The 20,384-nt window shown below is 38.6% G+C and overlaps 1 protein-coding gene across 2 annotated transcripts in view; it reads left to right on the top strand.

The window, feature by feature from the left end:
* Positions 1–20,384, top strand: part of HTR1A (5-hydroxytryptamine receptor 1A) — a 96,614-nt gene that overhangs the window by 42,198 nt on the left and 34,032 nt on the right. The window contains exon 2 of one of the 2 annotated variants that reach the window (XM_067464586.1): positions 1,334–1,461. The exons of the other annotated variant lie outside the window; for it this stretch is intronic. The gene's annotated coding sequence lies outside the window, so the exon portion shown is untranslated. The remainder of the gene's footprint in view (positions 1–1,333; positions 1,462–20,384) is intronic. 2 annotated transcript variants of the gene reach the window in all.

Genomic DNA, 20,384 nt, shown 5'->3' on the forward strand with positions numbered 1-20,384 from the left:
AAAAATCCCACACATGTGAAGCTGGACATATATGGAGTATCTCTCTCTGTGACTGCATATAGATTTCTTCCCTTGAGGGTGGTTCGAGTACACAGGAATGCTGTCAAGAACCCTATGGGAACCATATGCAATCTGAAAAAATGAAAACAATGTATTTGCTAGTTGTACTGCAAGAAACACTAACATGCCTAGCCAAAGTTGAGATAAGTCCAGCAGCTTTCTAAACAAAGATCTTTATTTAGAATACTGTTTAAAACATTCTCAGCATCCACATTGTATAAATATATAAAGTTAACATTTGGCACAACAAACCAAGCAACATTAAATATGTAAATTTAAAACCCCCCATAAAAGTGTATTGATAACATCTAACCTTCTGTATAATCCAACAACAATTGTTGACTTTTTCTTGTCTGTTTAGGCAATGTCTGTAGCCTAGAATACAAGTGGGCAACTGAATTGGTTTAGGGCAGTGGTTCCCATCTTTTTTTGACCAAGGACCACTTTGACTGGGGACCACTTGACCAGAAACCATCTTGACCAAGGACCACTTTGACCAGCGATCACTTGACCAGGGACCATTTTGACCAAGGACCACACTCCAACATTAGTACCAAAAGGGTTACAAATAGTTTTTTGGTCAACTTTAGATTCTATTTGGTTATTTGGGGTGCTGATTCAGAAAATTGCATTGGGTAGACCACATTGGCTCTAGTTTATGATACAGAACATATGTCATCTAGTAGTTGCCGTCTGCTCGCCCACGGAAGACCATATTTAATAATCTAGAGCTGCAAACCTTATTTTAGGTTTTGCAGCCCATTTAGGGTCAACATTTACATCCTAGGCCCCATGGATTCCCGAAAAATAAAACTGTTCTCCCAGAGTGACTGGAATTTCTCCCTTGATTGTAAAAATTGGGTATTTTTTGAAGTTATACAATATAGGGAGGCCTTCCAGTATGTTTTAAAGGGAACAATTTGGGCCAGAAAAATTGGCCTGGGAATTCTGCAGGGGTTGTGGGATTTAGAAATATACCTAGTGTGTGTGTGTGTGTGGTAATTTGCCTTGAACCTTACAACAGAGTTGATATGTTAGAAATTCCATATAAAGAAATGAGACCCATACACACAAATACATATTGACAATCTTGATATGGCATAATTTGAAACTGCAGTCATCTCACAAACACCAAAAAGCCTAGCAACCTTTCATATTTGTTCTGAGTGGTACATGCTGGTCTAATGGGAAAGCACATAGTTAGTATGCATGTGCCTTCAACTTGCCTGTTGACTTACAGTGACTCTATGAATTTCATACTTTTTTTTGTTAGGGAAGGACTACTTGGAGAAAGTCTTGCCAGTCTCTTCTAAAATATGACCCACAGCACTTGCTATCATTCATTGGACATTTCTCATCAAAGTACTATCCAGAGCTGACCTGCTTAACTTCCAGGATGAAGTAGGAACTGATTCTTTTATCTATTATTCATTTTGTTTATTATTGAGATTTCTATTATGCTTTCTCCAGAATGGACCTAACCAAGGCGGCTAACATCATATTTAAAAACATGCATACAAATAATCAGAAACCGTAACTAAACAAGTAATGGAGGTTCAATAGTCTGCCAAAACCTTCTGCATTATTACACATTAAAATTACCATCAGTCTATAATTCCCCATATCCGTAAGTGCCTGGCTTCAGTTAAAAGCTGCCTTGAAGAGGAAAGTCTTCACATCTTTCCTAAATGTTATGAGGGTAGAAGCCCATCTAGTTTAGGATATTGAGGCCATTTAAGTACATATTACCTACTGTTGTTGTGGGTCTTCAAATTATTTCTGACTTATAGCAATCCTAAGGTAACCTATCAAAATTTGCTTGGGTGGGTGCGTTTGCTTTCCTCTGAGATGGAGTAACTAGCACAAGGTCACCCATGTATGTACTACATGTATGTTTACCTATAGTTCGACAGATGCATAGATTTTGTAATGGGAGGAGGGTCAAAGCTACTTTTTGTGCTCATTCCATAGTGCGGATGCAAAACACCACTAATGTGGCAGCCAAATGAAATATCTCAGAATTCCTTGTGCCTAGGATTGAACTGAGAGCCAGAGCAATGACTTGAGCTCAAGATATTCCAGTGGTTTCCAGGTTATCTGAAGTACCCATGGGGCCCACAAAATATTTCACAGCATTCACTTGAGAAATTGCTGTTATTTTTGTTTAAGGCACTGCAGAGGAAAAAATGAAGGCATTTTTGTTACCTGTGGAGAGGTTGTACATGTCAGAAACAAAGTAGATATGGAAGGGGACACCTGAGAAATGACAAATTCTGGATAAACTCAGTTATAATTTCATTAGAGTTCACAGTGAAGACAAAAAAGGGCAAACCATTAGATTCACTTTTACAAGACTTCCATTTATAATCTTTGGTATTCTTATTAGTGTTCACTAGGTTAACATTAATCATTAAATCACACAATCCTCTGCCTACCTTCAAACCTATTTTTTTCTTTATTACTAATTTCTTTAGGAGCACAGAAAAGTGAACTTTCAACTGATGTATATTGCTGTTAAGAACCCTGTATTCTGCCTTCACTTAACACTACAACCAGCCAAACATTTATTAATGTTGCATCAAAATGTAATGGATTGGGAACTCAAAGCCAATTCAGAAAGTGCTGAATCTTTGTAAGTGGACAATTTATAGCTGTGGGTGATGATGCTACTTATAGTTGCAGCAGTTCAATAGCCTGAGGAAGTATAAAGATCACATAGATGAAATATAACTTACAGAATGATGCTTTCTAAAAAGGTCGACTGGTGAGATATATTAAGTGAAGAGCACACTAAAAATTCTTTGATAGATGAGAAAAAGATCTGTCTGTTTTCCTCATTCAACATTTTTTTTGCAATAATCAGGTACCTTGGTACTTATTTATTTAATTAATTAAATTTATGTATTACCTTCTTTCCAGTACAGGGCTCAGGATGAGAAGTGTAGTCATTATTCCATCATGAAATTGTTGATACTGCTTGTGTAGAAGCTCATCATTCACAGTCTTTACCTTGGGTACATGAGATTACCAATATCCATAAACCAAGAATAGAAGACCTGATTTGCAATATCCTTAGATGCTCAGAAACCGCTACCATGGAGCCTTTGGCGAGTCTGGGGAAGTTGCATTCCTGCTTATTATGCTGTAAGCTTTTCCCAGGGTACAATCTCACAGGCACAAATTCTTCCCACTCCCATTCTTACTTAGAAAAGAACAAAGAGGCTTTGCTCCAGCCAAGCACAAATCTGCACAGCTCCTCAAACTCATTTGCAGATTTGAAGCCCCCCCCTCCACGTTTAGAATGAATAATGGTGAACATATTAGAAATGGATACATTGGCTGTTTTTATTATTAGTATACTTGGTGGGTCCAGTATCATGAAATGGCAATCCTACTCTGAGTTTTAAGCTTGAAAGGAAGCTTTATTAAATGGAGGGTAGCATTAATGCCCTATAGTACTGGACCAAGTAGCTGGACCTCTTTCTCTTTCATATAAATTTTCCTTGTATTCTGTCAAGTGTCTACTCTGCTCAGTTTCTCTATCAGGGTGGATTTTTTTTTTAAAAAAAGCTTATGAAAATTCTTATAATTATCATTATCTGACCTTTCACTTGTGTGACTGTCTTGGTTGGTTTCTGATCTGAGCAGTCAATTTTTGTACCATATCAGGTTAGGTTGTTGTAGGTTTTTTGGGCTATATGGCCATGCTCTAGAAGCATTCTCTCCTGATGTTTCACCAGCATCTATGGCAGGCATCCTCAGAGGTTGTGAGATCTGTTGGAAACTAAGAAATTTGGGTTTAGTTTCCAATAGACCTCACAATCTCTGAGGATGCCTGCCATAGATGCAGGAGAGAATGCTTCTAGAACATCGCCATATAGCCTGAAAAACCTACCCAGTGATTCCAGCCATGGAAGCCTTCAACAATACATATTAGGCTACTTTATCAAAATAAGCAGAAGTGCTATTCTACTATATGATGCTTTCCTTTCTTGTTTGTTTGGTTGCTTATTGCAGTAATAGCATTTAAAAATAGATTATCTGCTAGTTCCTAGAATCATAGAATCATAGAGTTGAAAGAGACCACATGGATCATCAAGTCCAAACCCCTTTCCATGCAGGAAAAACATATTGACAATAACCCCGATAGATAACCATCCAGTCTCTGTTTAAAAGCCTCTAAATAAGGAGCCTCCACCACACTCTAAGGCAGCTCTTACAAGCAGGAGGTTCTTGCTAATGTTCTGTCAATTGAACCCATTGCTCCGAGTCCTAGTTTCCAGGGCGGCATAAAACAAACTTGCTCCCGCCTCCTTATGACATAGTTTTACATAAGACTATCATGTCTCCTCTCAACCTTTTCTTCTGCAGGATAAACATACTCAGCTCTTTAAGACACTTCTCATAGGCCATGGTCTCCAGACCTTTGACCATTTTAGTTGCCCTCCTCTGGACACCTTCCAGCTTGTCTATATCTATTTTTAAATTGTGGTACCCAGAATTCCAGTATTCCAGGTGAGATCTGATCAAAGCAGAATAGAGAGGTACCGCGACTTCCCTCTTTTTGATGGTCAGTAATGGTGGTTTTATTTATAAAACCCAATGTGAGACTTGTGTAGAATATGTCCTGAATGCAGATAGTTTCTTATAGTGCTACAATTATTCATTGCTTCCTTTGAAAATGAAATGATCAAAGAATAGCAGTGTACATCACATTTATTAGTACATTTATTGAAGGTATGGAATCCATTTTTGGAATGGTAATTTATTTCCTCCCCCCTCCTCCAGGCATACATCTAGAGAGCACTGAGAAGCACAACATTTCTTCCTTCTCCAGCTTGTGATGAATTGCCAGTCTAGACAAAAAGCAGACACCTTTAAGATACTAGCTTGACTGATCTATCTGATGTTTATGATGCTGCCAAATGAAGAAAAGCAACCCAAGTTAAACAAAAAATCACTTCAAAATATGAAATCATGCAAATACACATTATTAATAAATATTATGTTATAATGAATGTGTTGTCATTAAGATGTTGCAGGACTGTTTGCTGTAGAAGAGATGACTGCATGCGGCACAACTTTAATTACAACTATAGATGAGATGACTGCATGTGGCACAACTTTAATTACAACTTTGTCACATTAAATTACCTTGGAATAAAACTGAGGGCCTTTCCATATAGGCCAAAATCCCAAGAGGAACTGGGATTTTTAATCCCAGATCTCTGGATTGAGGCCTCCCAGCTGGGTCAAACCCTGCACTTTCCCTGGTGTGGTAGTGGTGGGTTGGCTACAATTACCGGAGGGTGACCTGAGAGGGCATGTAGCCAGCCCTGAAGCTCTGTTAAGATTTTTTGCAAAAATGGGGTGCTGGGAGGGGAGGGTGAACATGCTCTCCCACTCCTCTGGGCTTTGAAAGCCTGAAAAGCCAGAATGTCGATGGGGATTGACCCCCAGGATTGTGGAACATGGCCCTGAGAGTCAATCCCCACAGGCCCACACCTGGAAAGATCAGGACTTTACATTAAAGTTTGTTCTTTCCAGGTGTCAAATTAGAAGAATTGGGATGGCAATGAGGATTGATCCCGGGGATCGTGGAATGAGGTCCCAGGAGTCAATCCCCATAGACCCATGCTTGGAAAGATCCAGACTTTTCAGTAAGGTCCAGATCTTTTCAGGTGTTTTCTTAATCTGGAGTAAATTGGGAAATCCTAGTTCATTCTGGATTAATCTGAGGACCTGTCCAGACAGCACCTTTATTGTGGGAACTCCTGCAATAAAGGAGGGGCTGTCCAGACAATTTTCTGGACAGTCCCAAATTAATTCACTACAAATCAGGGAAACTCTGGTGTGTAGCGAATTAAGTTGATAGTGGATTTATTCCACACCTTCATGGAAGGCATGGGATAAATCCACTATTTCTGGTGTCTGGATTACAGTTCAGACACCATTCCCACAGTTTATCAGCTAAATAAGCCCAGTAAACTGTGAGAATACTCACCCTATCCCCCCAAGCCCCAAGACCCTTTTGAAAAGTAAAAAACAAAAACAAAAACAAAAAACTTACCAGGCCTGCAGTATACCCTTGGAGCAGCTCTCCTGGCACATATGAATGACATGCCAGGAGAGCTGGGGGGGGGGGGGGAGGAGGAAAATAGTTCCTCCCCTCCTGGCACGTTATTTGGTAAGTCTTTTTTACTTTCCAAAGGATCTGGGGTCTGGAGGCTTGGGGAGAGGGGGATAGGGCCTCTGGGCATTATCTTGGGCTACTCCCGAGAGAATGTCTGAACAACCCACTCCAGGAAGTACATGCTTTCTGGAGTGGGTATGGACAGGTTCCCAGAAACATCCACTTTTTAAAAAATGAATGCTTTTGGGACAAAGGCCTGTCTGGATCTGGCCAAAGTTAACCTGAGTTATTGTTTGGATGCCTCAGGTTAACCCATGACCCATCATGAGTTTTTGGGCCTGTCTGGAAGGGCTCTGATTTACACATCAGCTGAAATCAGTATCTCTGTTGACTTAGGCTGTGGATTTGTGCTGGAAATCATCTTAAACAGAAATTACTAAGTTTGTCTCATTTATTCTATACCAACAAACTAGCCTAATTGTTTAGATACTGCGATCTGTGTTCTAAGCCATCTCTAATTAATAGTGTTAGGCCTTTTAAAGCCAGTTTCATTGACATTTTTATCATTAGGTGTTCTGGGATTGCAGTTAATGGTTTTATATGCATTTATTGGATTTAAATGCATTTTAATTTATAAACTGTCTGGGAATTCTAGTGAAGTGATGGGTGTGAAATCAAATCAAATAAGAAAATAGCCTGGTCTGGAAAAACAGCTAGTACATATTTGAGAAGAGAAGAATGGATATAAGAAGGTGAATGTGAAATAGAAATGTCTTTATTGGAGGTGAACTTTTGAAAATAGAATTAAAATAAATAAAGGCATTGCTTGTCATAATAAACTATAAACTAGATTTCTTAAGCTAAAAATACATACATATGCATATGCTACACATCAATTTGATATGTGTTGGACAGTCTATGGTATTAATGTTAATGGAAGTTTTTCTTAAATTTTATGCTTATAAAAATGACACAATGATATAACCGCTGTTCTGTAAGGAAATAAAAGACTGGCTATTCTTAAATAACCTTTCAGATACCAAGATCATATGTTCTAGTATGGTCCTTGGAGAAGCACCTTCTCACCTGTATATTTTATTCTTCTTCAGTAGTACTTCTTAAGATCTCCTTTGGGAGTAAACAGTGTATAACTTCCTTTTATTCAATGTTTACTTTTCTTTATTGACAATGTTCCCAACACCTCCACAGAGGAAAGAAACTCAGACATGTTACAACTTCATTCCCAGAATTGGATTAATTTCATTGATGTCATAACTGTGTCAAAAGCTAAACTATTGCTTTTTGCAAAAGTGATTACCCTAGAATTTCTAGGATTGTCCTATGAATATAAATAAATACCTGAAACTATGGCTTGACCACATTCAGCACATCTCAGCTTACAAGGAACTGGTTACAAATAATGACCCATAGCTATAGCTGCCCCAAAATGACAATGAGTTCCTTATAACCAATTATTTTTCCTACTGATGATTATAATTTAACAAGGGACAATGGCATGTAAATCAAATAAGTATACCTTTTCTATTTCATCATCACCATCTCCTTCCTAACCCCACCCAAACACAAGGAATATGGGCTGCGGGATCAATATCTAAACATCCGGGGAAATAGTGTGTTGTTGTTATTGAAGGCTATAATCTAGGTACAGTGGGGTCCACTGATGTTAATAGAATGGGATTTATTCTGTGTAGACTTAGTAACATAAACATTAAAGAATACGTACCCATAGAATTGTATGAAAGAAATTAATATATTATGCTAAGATAGTAATATCGTATGACCAAGAAAGTTGCAAGGTACCATAGATTGTTAAAGTTATACTTTTAGTTTTGCTCTACTAATGCAAATTTGTCGCTCAACTTGACCAGTAATGTCTCTCAAAGAAATATGGCCACCTATGTTGAATTGTGGCCCTCTGTTGAAGAGTTGGACTACAAATCCCTTTCGAAATGGTATATGGTGTATATGTAGGGCTTGTAGTCCAAGGATTGCTTTTTAGTATTGCATACATTTTGCTCAACATTTCTAACATGAAGCATCCCAGCTGGTTAATTGGCCCAACTGGGTGATAGTTTTCTGTATTTTTCTTGTTGTTGTGTGCCTTCAAGTTTCTTCTGATTTATGGAGACAATAAAGCAAAGATCTTCAATTCTATTATTTATTTACAAATATTTCAATATTGTTTAGGTCTCGAGATTCCCAAGTGCTGTACAATTAAATAAAATTTAATCAACAATAATTATTGGGTTTGAATTGCCTTTCCCCACAAGCCCTTTTATGGAATCCAAACAAAATATAGAGTTTGAGTTATCACATCACGTCTGGTTTGGTCACAGACTACCTAAGACGAAACAGGTGGTTATGCATAAAACATAACCACCTGGTGGTGCTCTTGTGTTAGTTAATTGCCATAAGAAACACTTTGGTTAAAGCAACTCCTGTCCTTATGGTGGGCAATTACTGGAACTATACTATAAATTAGGATTCAAATTTAATTGCTAAGTTCAAGAGCAGTTTTACATCATTTGATTATGCAGAGATATTTTTGCAGAGCTTGGAAAAGTGACTTTTTGGACTATAAGACTTAGAATGGTTGTAGGTAGCGGGATTCTTGGCATTATAGTACAAAGAGCTTTAAAGCTCTGATTTATTGTTCTGTCCCTTTCAAGGGATAAGATACCTTGCAGTTGTAACCTCACTTTGATTGATGCAGTACTACTGTGTATTTCCAAGTGAGGCTTAAGAATATTTTCTAGCACTCCATACATATACTGATCTCTCTCCTTTTCTCTCAAATTTAAAACAAAATAAGACTCACCTGCCTCCGAGGCACTGAATAGCATGAGAAAAGTGGAACAGATCTAAGGAGACAATATCCTGCCAACACAAAAGCTAAGAAGACTTGGCATCTGGGATTTCTTCAGTGTGAAAAAGGAAGCATATCTGTATCTTTGATGCTGTGATATGTAACACAGGACTAGTTACAGACACAGTATAGAACTGCTTAATAAGAAACACAACTGGAAGCCCATGTGAATTCTGCTTTTCTGCATTTAATAACTTCTCTGAATTCATTTTTCTTGCACTCCCATATTCCTCACTCCATTCCTATGGGTACACATAACTATTCAAAGTTATCACTTTTGATAAATGTCTTCTTTCTCATATTTATATTTACACTCTCCTCAGATATGGCATATGCTTCTCTGTTCTTCTATGACTTCTTTTCACTCACAGTTTGGACATTTGTCTAACATTTCAGTAATTCTGCTTGCTTTCATCATTGTTCAGTCCCTTCTTGTCATTGGTATTCCCCTTGCTGGCTGGAAATATGTACAAGTGGCTAGAAATATCCCATAATGTGTCAGAAGGCACTCTTATAGCCAATGAGGGGCATCATTTGGAAACAATAGCTGGTACATAATACAGTTGCCAGGATGCTGGCAGGAACAAGCCTATTGGATCACAGTGTACCTAATTTTACATTCACTGCATTGACTGTGCAGCAGTTTCTTTCTGTACTCAAGCTGATGTGCTGGTGATCTCTTTAAAGCTGAAATGTCCTTGGGCCAATCCATTACAAGTACTTCCATTGCCCATAGGAGTCTGTCTGTGCATTATGATGAGCACCAAAGGCCCTGTTCTCTCTCTCATCATTAGTTAAGATGTGATTGGTGGATAGCAGGTATAAGATTGTCTTAGTGAGAGTATCATATATGGAAACAGCTTATCCTAGTGGCCATGACTGTAGCAGGGGGCTTCCTGAAAACCCAGGGATGCCTGGGTTTTAATAACACTTCATTATGGGATGGTTACTCATTCATGACAGGAGAATCCTACACCAATAGTGTATGCAAACAAGGTTGAAGAAGATGGAGTAGGAAACTGTACTGTCTAATCAATACTGAAAATATGATTATGAATATTAAGAAAAAGAAGAATAACATTTATATACCAAAATATTCCTATCATACCACAGTTAGCAACAAGTAAATGTAGATTTTTTTTAAAAAATTATTAAGCTCCAAAGGATTTATATTAAAAAGCCATTTTAATGTTTAAAGTAAACCAACTCTGGTGCTAATAGGGCTTCCAAGGGGAAGGAAATCCATAAAAGGTAGGACACAGTGGCCTTCTCCTGTGGCCTTGTATGGTGTATTGTTCTTACTAATGGGATGGAAGAACTCCTCCTGCATATCTCACTTCTCAGCCATGTGTAGCCAAGATTTTTTTATCTACAGATTCAATCATCTACAGCTTGAAAAATATCTTCCCTCTGATATGAGATCTCAGCTTCTGCAAGATCTGAGGGTTCAGAGCCCGCCATGCCAAGCTCCAAAGGTCGAATAAGACAGGTTTAAAGCAAAGGAACAGAGGCTTTATTCACTTTGGCCAAAGTGGATACTAGCAGAGTCTGCACTCTCAAAACTCACATGAGGCAATGGAAGTACATAGAAATATTTATAGGACTTTGACAGTAGTTCAAAACAAATGACTTTTGCCATACTGAGTGCTGATTGCCTTTGCCCTGGGCTGGCTAGGATTTGTGCACCGGTTGGATAAGTCATGCCATCTGCCACTGTCACTAATTAGTTCTTGGGTCTTGAGGGAATTTTAATAAACTATCATTGCTCAGTTTGAAGTATTGTGATTGTTTCTTGGTCTGTCTCTCATGGGTGTGTGAAGGAAGGAATGTGGGTAGGGTTCTAATGACTCAATTCCTGCCTGTTGAGAATAAGTCTCATCTGGCCTAACAATGGGTGGCAGGGTGTTGACATGGTATGAATGGGTTCTTATGGATAACTTCTGTGACTCTTTCGGTCCGGAACTAGTGTTAATTCCATGGAGCCATTGTAATGGGATAGTGTCTCCTGCCTGGAGGAGATGATGATATTTGCCCTTGTGTGTGTATGTTCTTTTTGTAACTTGGGAAGTTCATGCTGGAGGACACCTGAAACTAGGTTTCTAGGGGAAAAGGTAATTTCAGGCTCCATGTCTGGGCATTCTTGGGGTCATGGGTATTGGGGTCTGTTTTGGGGTTCCTGGGTTTTAATAACACTTCTAAAAACAAAATCCAAAAAGCAAACCTTGATTTTGCTATTTTATGTCAGGGAAACCATGTTACTATGGTATGTTTCTAATGTTAGTTGAGCATCCATGTATATTGGTCTTCATAGAAGCTCTTGGAACCAAAGGGGAATCAAATACTATATACTAGAGAAAGGTGGTATTGAGATCTCAAACCATTTAGGACTTTGAAACTCACAATCAGAACCTTGAATTCAGAATAGAAGAAAACTGGCAGTAAATAGTTTGTATTCCAGTTAACTGTGTGGTTTTCTTTCTGGCAATTGAATGTTTCCCTTATGTGTTGGAAATTGCCCTGAGTCCCTTCGAGGAGATAGGGTGGTATACAAATGAAGTATCACCATCATCATCTACTTTTTTCTGTTATTAGTTGAGCTTCCTTTATCTGGAATTCTGAGATCTTAAATACTGTTCCGTCTTCCAGGAGCATGGTTTACGTTGCCTTTTAGCTGCACGGGATAGCATTCCTTTGCATTTCCCCAGGGTTGCTATAGACCCAGCAGCACCCTGGAAGTTAAATAGTATCAGAGTCTGGAAAGCCAGGCTGCAGGCCCTCTGCATTTATTGGTTTAGAAAGAATCTCTTTGGCTTAGGAGTCCACCCTTTTTCCTGGGGTTGAGATCTCCATTTTGGAATCTCCCCTGCCTCCTTCAGTAGAGAAAAAAGTCTCAGATGTGCTGTTGGTCAGACAGATACTAGCTCTGAAAAGCCATTGTGAGTACACTTAAGAAATTGAGTTATTGGGTTATTTAGACCAAGAAATTGAGTTATTAAGAAAGGCAATTGAGATAGAGAAGCTGATTGAGTTATAGATAGATATTGAGAAATAGAGAGAAATAGTTATTGAGTACTATTGAGCATTACTTCATCTCCAAAGCTAACCTTGAGCTTAGATAGGGGAAGGCCTGTTCTTTCTAACCATAGCAGCTCAGGGTTAGGGTGAAAGATCCCAGGATTTTTTCTACCTTTTGGAGAAAAGTTACCTCAGTAATTGAAGGAAAAAGAAAGAACATCTCTATGGTTTCCCAAATTGACTGTTTGTGTTGTAACTTTATCAAGCTGTGCCAAGTCTGCCAAGGACTTTGGAAATAAATATTTTGTTGATGTTCATATCTTGACTGGCATCAGTTGTTGAAAATATTGAGTTATTGCTTCAAAGAAAGACCCCCAGCAGTTCGCTCAGTTAAAGAGAGAAGCACATCTTAGTTTTAACATTATAGTGTCTGGGTGTGACGGCACAAATACTTCAGCATTTAAAATTGTCTGCATGGGTGGCTGATATAATGACATTTTTTTTTGCTTTCTGATGGCTCAGTGTACATTTACATTTTGGTTAATGCACAAAATTATTTAAAAGAATGCATAAAATATTTTCATGCTATTTGCATAAGGAGTGCGTGAAACATACATGGATTTTATATTTAGACCTCTCTCGCATCTCCAAGATATCTCATTGAAGCGGGGAGCGCGGGGTCCCCAAAATTCCAGGAGGAAGAAGAAGAAGGAAGAGACAGAGACAGCTTTGCAAGTTCACAGAATTTAATGCTTACCCGGGTAAGGGCACCTCAGCTTCAATCTGGCTGATGAGGTACAAAGCCCTAATCCCAAAACACCCATTATTTATAGGCAAAATTATCCAGTTCGCACATGCGTACAATCATTTGACATTTACACAATCTAATCAGTTTGTCCTCGAATCGTGGCCAAGAACATTTGTTGGCAAGAACACTTGTTTTCCCCAACTTTCCCTTACATCATCTGACCTCGCTTCCCAGATGATTTACATTGAACCATTAAAATGAATCATAACTTCATATATTTCTTCACACATCATATTATATGATTCCACACATCTTCATCTCTGTATCTTTAACATATTAAAAGCAAGCATTTCCCTTATTAATCTTCTTAATTACCTTCCCAATACCTTCACAATATATTAGTTCTTTCAATTGATCCATTAAAAAGGTGTATTACATTTTTGTCTGCTATTTACTTCAACCAGACAGGAGGTGGCGCTGTTATACCATATCTTCAGATGTTCGCCTCTTCCTTCGATTAATAATTATCAAATTTGTTCCTGGCACCAACTCTGTAACCTTCCACAATTAGCTCTTGGCTTATCCAAATATTGACATAAGATTAGGCCTCTTGCCCTCCTGTCCTCCATGCCATCTGTCATTTTCCCTTCCTCCAGAGAATCACCACCAGAATTCCTTCTTCATGCTATTAAGAATCCCTTTTTAAGGTAAGACTTCATTAGGTTCATTAAGTTATAATTATTTTTCTATTTAGCTGCTGCCACATACCCCACAAAATCTTGTGATGAAGAAAACTCATTTTTTGGAGTCACACCCTTAGTGTGATTATACCACCTTATTTCCCCTGGATAACTGTTGCATCTCTTCTATCTCCAGAGTCATAAGTTGTTTCAATTGACTTCCATGTCGGGCATTTGCCGCAGTAACAATTCTTTCAATCATATTTCTTAAGCAAGCAATCACACAAGGCAGTAGGAACATGATTAGAATACCAATTATCAAGATAACAAATCCTACAACGATGAGATCTTTTAACCATTGGAAATTTGGCAGCCAATCAGTTAACCAGCCAAAAACACTCTCTCCCTTTGGGGCGTATCCAATTCTGATGGTAGATACTACTTTCTGTATCTTATTTATATCAGATTCAACCTCTCCCGATTTGTTTATATAGTGGCAACACGTGGTATTTAGAAAAGAACACAGTCCTCCCTGTACAGACAATAGGTAGTCCAAAGCAAGTTTGTGCTGCATCAGGACCCCTGCCAAGGAATCAACTTCTGTCTGCAGAGCTCTTATTCCAGCCACAGTTTTGTTCGCCAGCCTCTCCACTTAAGCTGAGAGTCTCCGAATCTGTTTTATATTTAGAGCTACGCCCACAGCAGGGAACAAGATGGCTCCCAGCCTTTCTCCCTCATTTAAATAAGTTTGATCTGGATCATATCCAAGAGTTTCATCATAAGCTCTTTTCAAACGCTGTTCTTCACGCTCCCTTCTCCAAGTCACCTGGGATTGTTGTTCTGGGTATATTGTCACATCCGCTAACATCAAAGTACCAATCGTACAAGTACCTTCCCAAAATGGCGGCAAAATCTTTCCTGCCCATTGACCACAGATCCAATACAATCCCTGAGACAAGCCACCCTTGGCTACCAACGATTTAGGCACTTCCTGGTGGGCTTCCACCCCTTTTACCACTTTTGCAGGATTTGATTCTCCTCTACTCTGCTGTGGCCCTTCAACAGGTGGTTCCCCCTGGCCCTGAGGCAGCCCTTTGCTAGGAGCCTTTGGTGGATCACGACCCCTGCTGGCTACTTTTGCCTGGGCCTGTTTAATGTGAGTGCCTAATTCTGGTGAAACAACTCCATCAGATCTTTTTACCCTTCTTGAGTGTTCCAAACGGGCTAAGAGGCTAATATCTTCAGAAGCCTCCGTTTTGAATACATGGAGAAGGAGATTGCAATTGGGATAATGACCAAGTTCTATTTGGTGTGTGTGGAGAGGGTTGTCTCTATCTTGGGTCCATCTCTCATCTTTCTCCCAAATAATGCAAGCTGGGGCCTCTGGCGAAGTCCCTTCATGTGTTATTATAGCTTGTCCTGGATCAAGTAAAGTTTCAGTCATCTCATAATTTTGAGGCCTTAAATTGCTCCATCCTTTTTGACTTAATAATGTTCCTACCATAAGTGGCCATCCCTCACGCTGGGAAGTAGGCCCATGACTACAAATCCAACATTCAGTAGCTTCTGTCTCATTCGCTATATTCTGGATCATCTGGTGGAATATATTCTGCTCCCATCCTCCCTGCACTAACTTTGGGACAATCACACTCAACACCATCAGGTAATAAGTATTCCACATTCCAAAATGAATAAGCTTTCCCCCATAAAACATGCTTATAACGGTAAGCCAACCAGACCAACCCCACAATAATAAGGAGTCCCACAATTACACTCCCGTCACCAAAAAAGTCCATTCACTCTTCTTTCTTCTTTCTTCTTTCTTCTTGCTTGATTGCAGTTTCAAAAACTAAGTCTCTCTCCGATTCAGGGCAACTTTATTCTTATGTTTTAAGTCTTTGAAGTGTATGTCTTTTTATTTTATTTATGTATGGTTTAATTAGTTCTTTATTCAATCATCCAACTCTTAAATTTATTTGCTGTAAGTCAGGGTCCTCTGCTGTGTAGTCTTCTCTCTTAAGCAGGCTTAGCTCATCCACAATTTTACTTCCTCGTACCCGTGGGAATTCATCAAGTAGCAGACCCCTTTCACTCCTGTCTCAGATGTCACACTCCCCAGGATCTTTCATCCACTTTAAATCTTCTGGTAAAACAGGGGGATACTGTAACAGGTAATTAACATTTTTAAAATCTGTACTTTTTTCCTTGATGCTTAATCCTCCTCACTTCCACCTCATATTGCAACAGTTTATCTTCCTTTACCAATTCAATTTCTAACAATTTTTGAACCTTAAAAAGCATCTCAGTATTTTAACAAAGCAACCCCATAACATTCACTTTATCACAGCTCTCCCCACAAAATCTTCTAAATTTAAATGCATCTCAAATTGTCACTACTTTTTCTCTCTCAGACAGTTTCACAACTAATATCAATTTTTTTTCCAAAAGATTTTCCCAATTTCTTCTCTCCCCGTGAGGGTATTTAAGTGGCCATCTTAAATACTCTCAACACATAATTTCCCTTTTCAATCTCACCAGGCATTTGCAAACAATCAACCTCACACAACCTCACACCAACAAACTTATTCATCCCAAAACTGATTTCATACATACACTCATTTACTCTTTACTGCAATTCTCTTCTCAAAAGGGAATCTAATCATTCACTTCTCACACTTCTTTCTCACACATCTCAACAGTTTTCTTCTTTCATTATCTTTAATCTCTCATTACTTCTGTACTAACATTTCATCACTACTGTATGACTTTCTTTTACATTCTCATTCTCTCTTTTCAATTCTTTTCCCACATGGTAATCACACACTCTGGTTCTTCTCCTGTGATTAACCATTTCGCTCTTCTGACTTACTTTTTCCTTGCTTTCTCAACATATTCTCAACATACCTTAACTTTTCTTCTTGGATGACTTTCTCTTACCCACATACTTGGTCTTTCCCCATCATGTATTGTTCCAGGTTTTTCCTGAATTATCCTCTTTTTCCTTTTATTTGAAACCTGTGAAGATTATTTCTCTCACAACACAAACAGCTACACACATTCTTTTTCCTTTTTCTAACCATACACACATTCAAGTTTTCCAGAGAATGTATACAGACATTTTCCCTTTTCCCAAAAGACAGACACATATTTCACATATTTTTCTTTTCTCTTTTCCTTTTTTTTCCCATTTTTTTTTCTCATTTCATCATCATTTCTTTCTTTTTCCTTTTTTGGGCTTTTTCCCGGAAGCCTATAACCATTAGTTTCTTTTCTTTATGAACATACTGACATTTAACAAAGAGACAAAGCAAAAACAGAAACAAACATATGGTTGCAAAGCAGCTAGAAGGGACAATGCATATAGACTCAGCCAGATTCCACAATACACAACACATAGGATCAACATAACAATTTTCCCTTTTACAAAGTGCACTTTTTCCCAACCTAAGAGTGCGCCTTCTGTGGCGAACGCAACACTCAGGGGGTTTTTCTTCTTGAGGTCTGCAGTACCTCCTTTGAAAAAATGTTCCCCCAAAAATGTTTCCTCAGGCATATCCACAAATGCCTATACCTTAAAAAGCTAGCTTTTCCCTTTTTCTGGAACTGCAGCTGTTAATTCCCAATGCCCTCTCAGTCAAGGGGCCAATGAAGGCACAGGCCAGTGGAGGCGATTTTTCTTATGGGTACCCTTTTCGTCCCCCCTGATCCACGCCCTGTCTGGCCCATCGAGTGAGAGAAAGCATCAGCTTCCAAAAGCTTACCTTTCCTTCTTCCTGTTCTCCAGCCCCACGTTGGGCGCCAATTTGAAGCGGGGAGCGCGGGGTCCCCAAAATTCCAGGAGGAAGAAGAAGAAGGAAGAGACAGAGACAGCTTTGCAAGTTCACAGAATTTAATGCTTACCCGGGTAAGGGCACCTCAGCTTCAATCTGGCTGATGAGGTACAAAGCCCTAATCCCAAAACACCCATTATTTATAGGCAAAATTATCCAGTTCGCACATGCGTACAATCATTTGACATTTACACAATCTAATCAGTTTGTCCTCGAATCGTGGCCAAGAACATTTGTTGGCAAGAACACTTGTTTTCCCCAACTTTCCCTTACATCATCTGACCTCGCTTCCCAGATGATTTACATTGAACCATTAAAATGAATCATAACTTCATATATTTCTTCACACATCATATTATATGATTCCACACATCTTCATCTCTGTATCTTTAACATATTAAAAGCAAGCATTTCCCTTATTAATCTTCTTAATTACCTTCCCAATACCTTCACAATATATTAGTTCTTTCAATTGATCCATTAAAAAGGTGTATTACATTTTTGTCTGCTATTTACTTCAACCAGACAGGAGGTGGCGCTGTTATACCATATCTTCAGATGTTCGCCTCTTCCTTCGATTAATAATTATCAAATTTATTCCTGGCACCAACTCTGTAACCTTCCACAATTAGCTCTTGGCTTATCCAAATATTGACATAAGATTAGGCCTCTTGCCCTCCTGTCCTCCATGCCATCTGTCATTTTCCCTTCCTCCAGAGAATCACCACCAGAATTCCTTCTTCATGCTATTAAGAATCCCTTTTTAAGGTAAGACTTCATTAGGTTCATTAAGTTATAATTATTTTTCTATTTAGCTGCTGCCACATCATTATGTACATAAATGCAAATCCAGGCATTCCAAAATCGGGGAGGGGGGAGAGGAGCCAAAACACTTCTGGTTCCAAACATTCTAGATAAGTGTTAGAGGTGTGCAAAATGACTGAAATCCAATTAGTAATTTGTTTTGGAGATCCTGGTGGCCCTCGCTTCAATTAGCATTAATGGGGAAAATTGCAAGGCTTGTTTCTCCATCATTTTTATGGCTATTAGGATGAAACTTGGCATACTTGTAGGCTACATTTATGATTTTAAGCATGTGAAGTTTCAGAATGTTTCAGTCATTCACTGAGTTTTAGGAAGCTTTAAAGTTTTTACAAATAATTTTAAAAATGATCTCCTTGAGTTTTTGCAAAATGGGACAACATAAGTAGGGCTTTAATCCTGTAAAATTTCAGAAATATTGTTTCATCTACTGTTTTCTATGAATTAAAAAATTAAATTAAAATATTTTTTTAAATCTGCACTAGAATAGACAAGTTTTAGAACAGTCTCTCCACTGATTTTAAAGATTTCAATTTAAGCACATGCAATTAACCTACATTGGGGCTTTAACGTGGGCAGCCCCATTCTTATGGTGCAAGCAGAATTCTGGGAAATGCAGTTTAGGGCGGGAGCCTTCTGAATACTCTACTACAGAGGTTCTAGCCTTCCCAAACTACATTTCCCAGAATTCTGCTCACTTCAGAAGAACAGGGCTGTAGTTTTAAGAGAACTGAGGGGAAGGTAAGGCTTGTAAAGTTTGGGGAGGGAATTTGGAAAATATAAGTTTGGGTTAAGACATACAGGAGGAAGGGGTTACTAGGCCTCCCTCCCTCTTCCCACCAACCATCATTTCCCCTCACTGCCCCATCCATTTGCATTTGTGCTTCAGTCACACCTATTCACACCATCTCGGCTCTGGGAGAAATCACTGATGGAGGTGGAGGTGGTGGTGGTGGTGGTGAGGCCCTCCATTTGCCTCAGGAAGCGGGAGCCACTGGCAGCAATGCCAGGCTAGCTCCAAAGAAACAAATCTTTACGAATCTCTCCGAAAGTTTTGGATGCTTGTTTTTTTTATTCGTAAATGCTTTGGAGGGGTCCTTTCTGATTAGTAATTTGGAGAATCGTCTGAATCCCCAAATTACAAAATGGAGCTCCGAAGCTTTTCACACCCCAATAAGTGATATTGAACCTGTATTGAAATTTGATAATTTAAGGATACTGCTGAGAGCATCTTCCTGGGAGAAAGCCTGTTTGAACTCCGTGGCAGTTATTTCCAAGGAGACCCATGCAGAAACTGCATTGACAATGGAATATATTAGCATAGTTCATTGCTATGCCCTTCCTTACCAAAGTTCCTTGTTAAGTGTACTAAAAGGAATTACCATTACTTTCAAACATATAGAACAGTGTTTGGGTACTAATTTAGTTGTCTGAAGAATATTTTGTTCAGTTTAATCATATTAATTTACAGTAGGTCAATGTTTACATTATTATTTATTCTTGTCATTTGAGAATGTTGGAGGCTATATGAGGAAAAGATGTAAAGTGCTTTAATTAAATGATAAATGAATGAACAGACAAAATGTTCAGTGGCTTTGAAGTGACTGTTTACTTACATAATAATATTCCACTGGTTTTCAATGAATTCTCTAAGATTCATACACATTTGGAGAATTCTGTTGAACAGAGTTAACACAGAAAGTGGTGGGAACATTCACAAGCTTTCGGTACTGCTACATATCCATAACATTTCCTGAAATATGAGTTATTCCTCTTGCAAAGCAAGCCGTGAATCTACTGTATTCTGCCATATTACCCATAATTGTTATTTGTTGCTGAAGATAATCAGCAGCTGGAAGGACAGATCCTGACAGAAAAATAAACCCCCATTTTTTAAAATGGGATTTGATTGAATATAGTAGAGAAGTATTAAGAGATCTCTGGTGTTCATTTCCAGAATTTATGGCCAGTGTGCATGTGTCTGTCTGCCTGCTTATCTTTCTAATTTTTAATGTTTATTTTACTTAAGTGATATTCGTCTTTACTGTTCTAATGTAGCACAAATCCAATGTAGAACCATTCTACGTATTTTCTGAAATCTGAAATATATACAGAAAGTCTTATCTGGACTGAGCACAGGTAAAACAATGAACAATTTTAAACAATCCAGATTAAAACAGTAGTTTAAATGGGACATATAAAAGTATGT

The sequence above is a fragment of the Anolis sagrei genome, chromosome 2 (genome assembly GCF_037176765.1).
Source record: "Anolis sagrei isolate rAnoSag1 chromosome 2, rAnoSag1.mat, whole genome shotgun sequence".
Lineage (NCBI taxonomy): Eukaryota > Metazoa > Chordata > Lepidosauria > Squamata > Dactyloidae > Anolis > Anolis sagrei.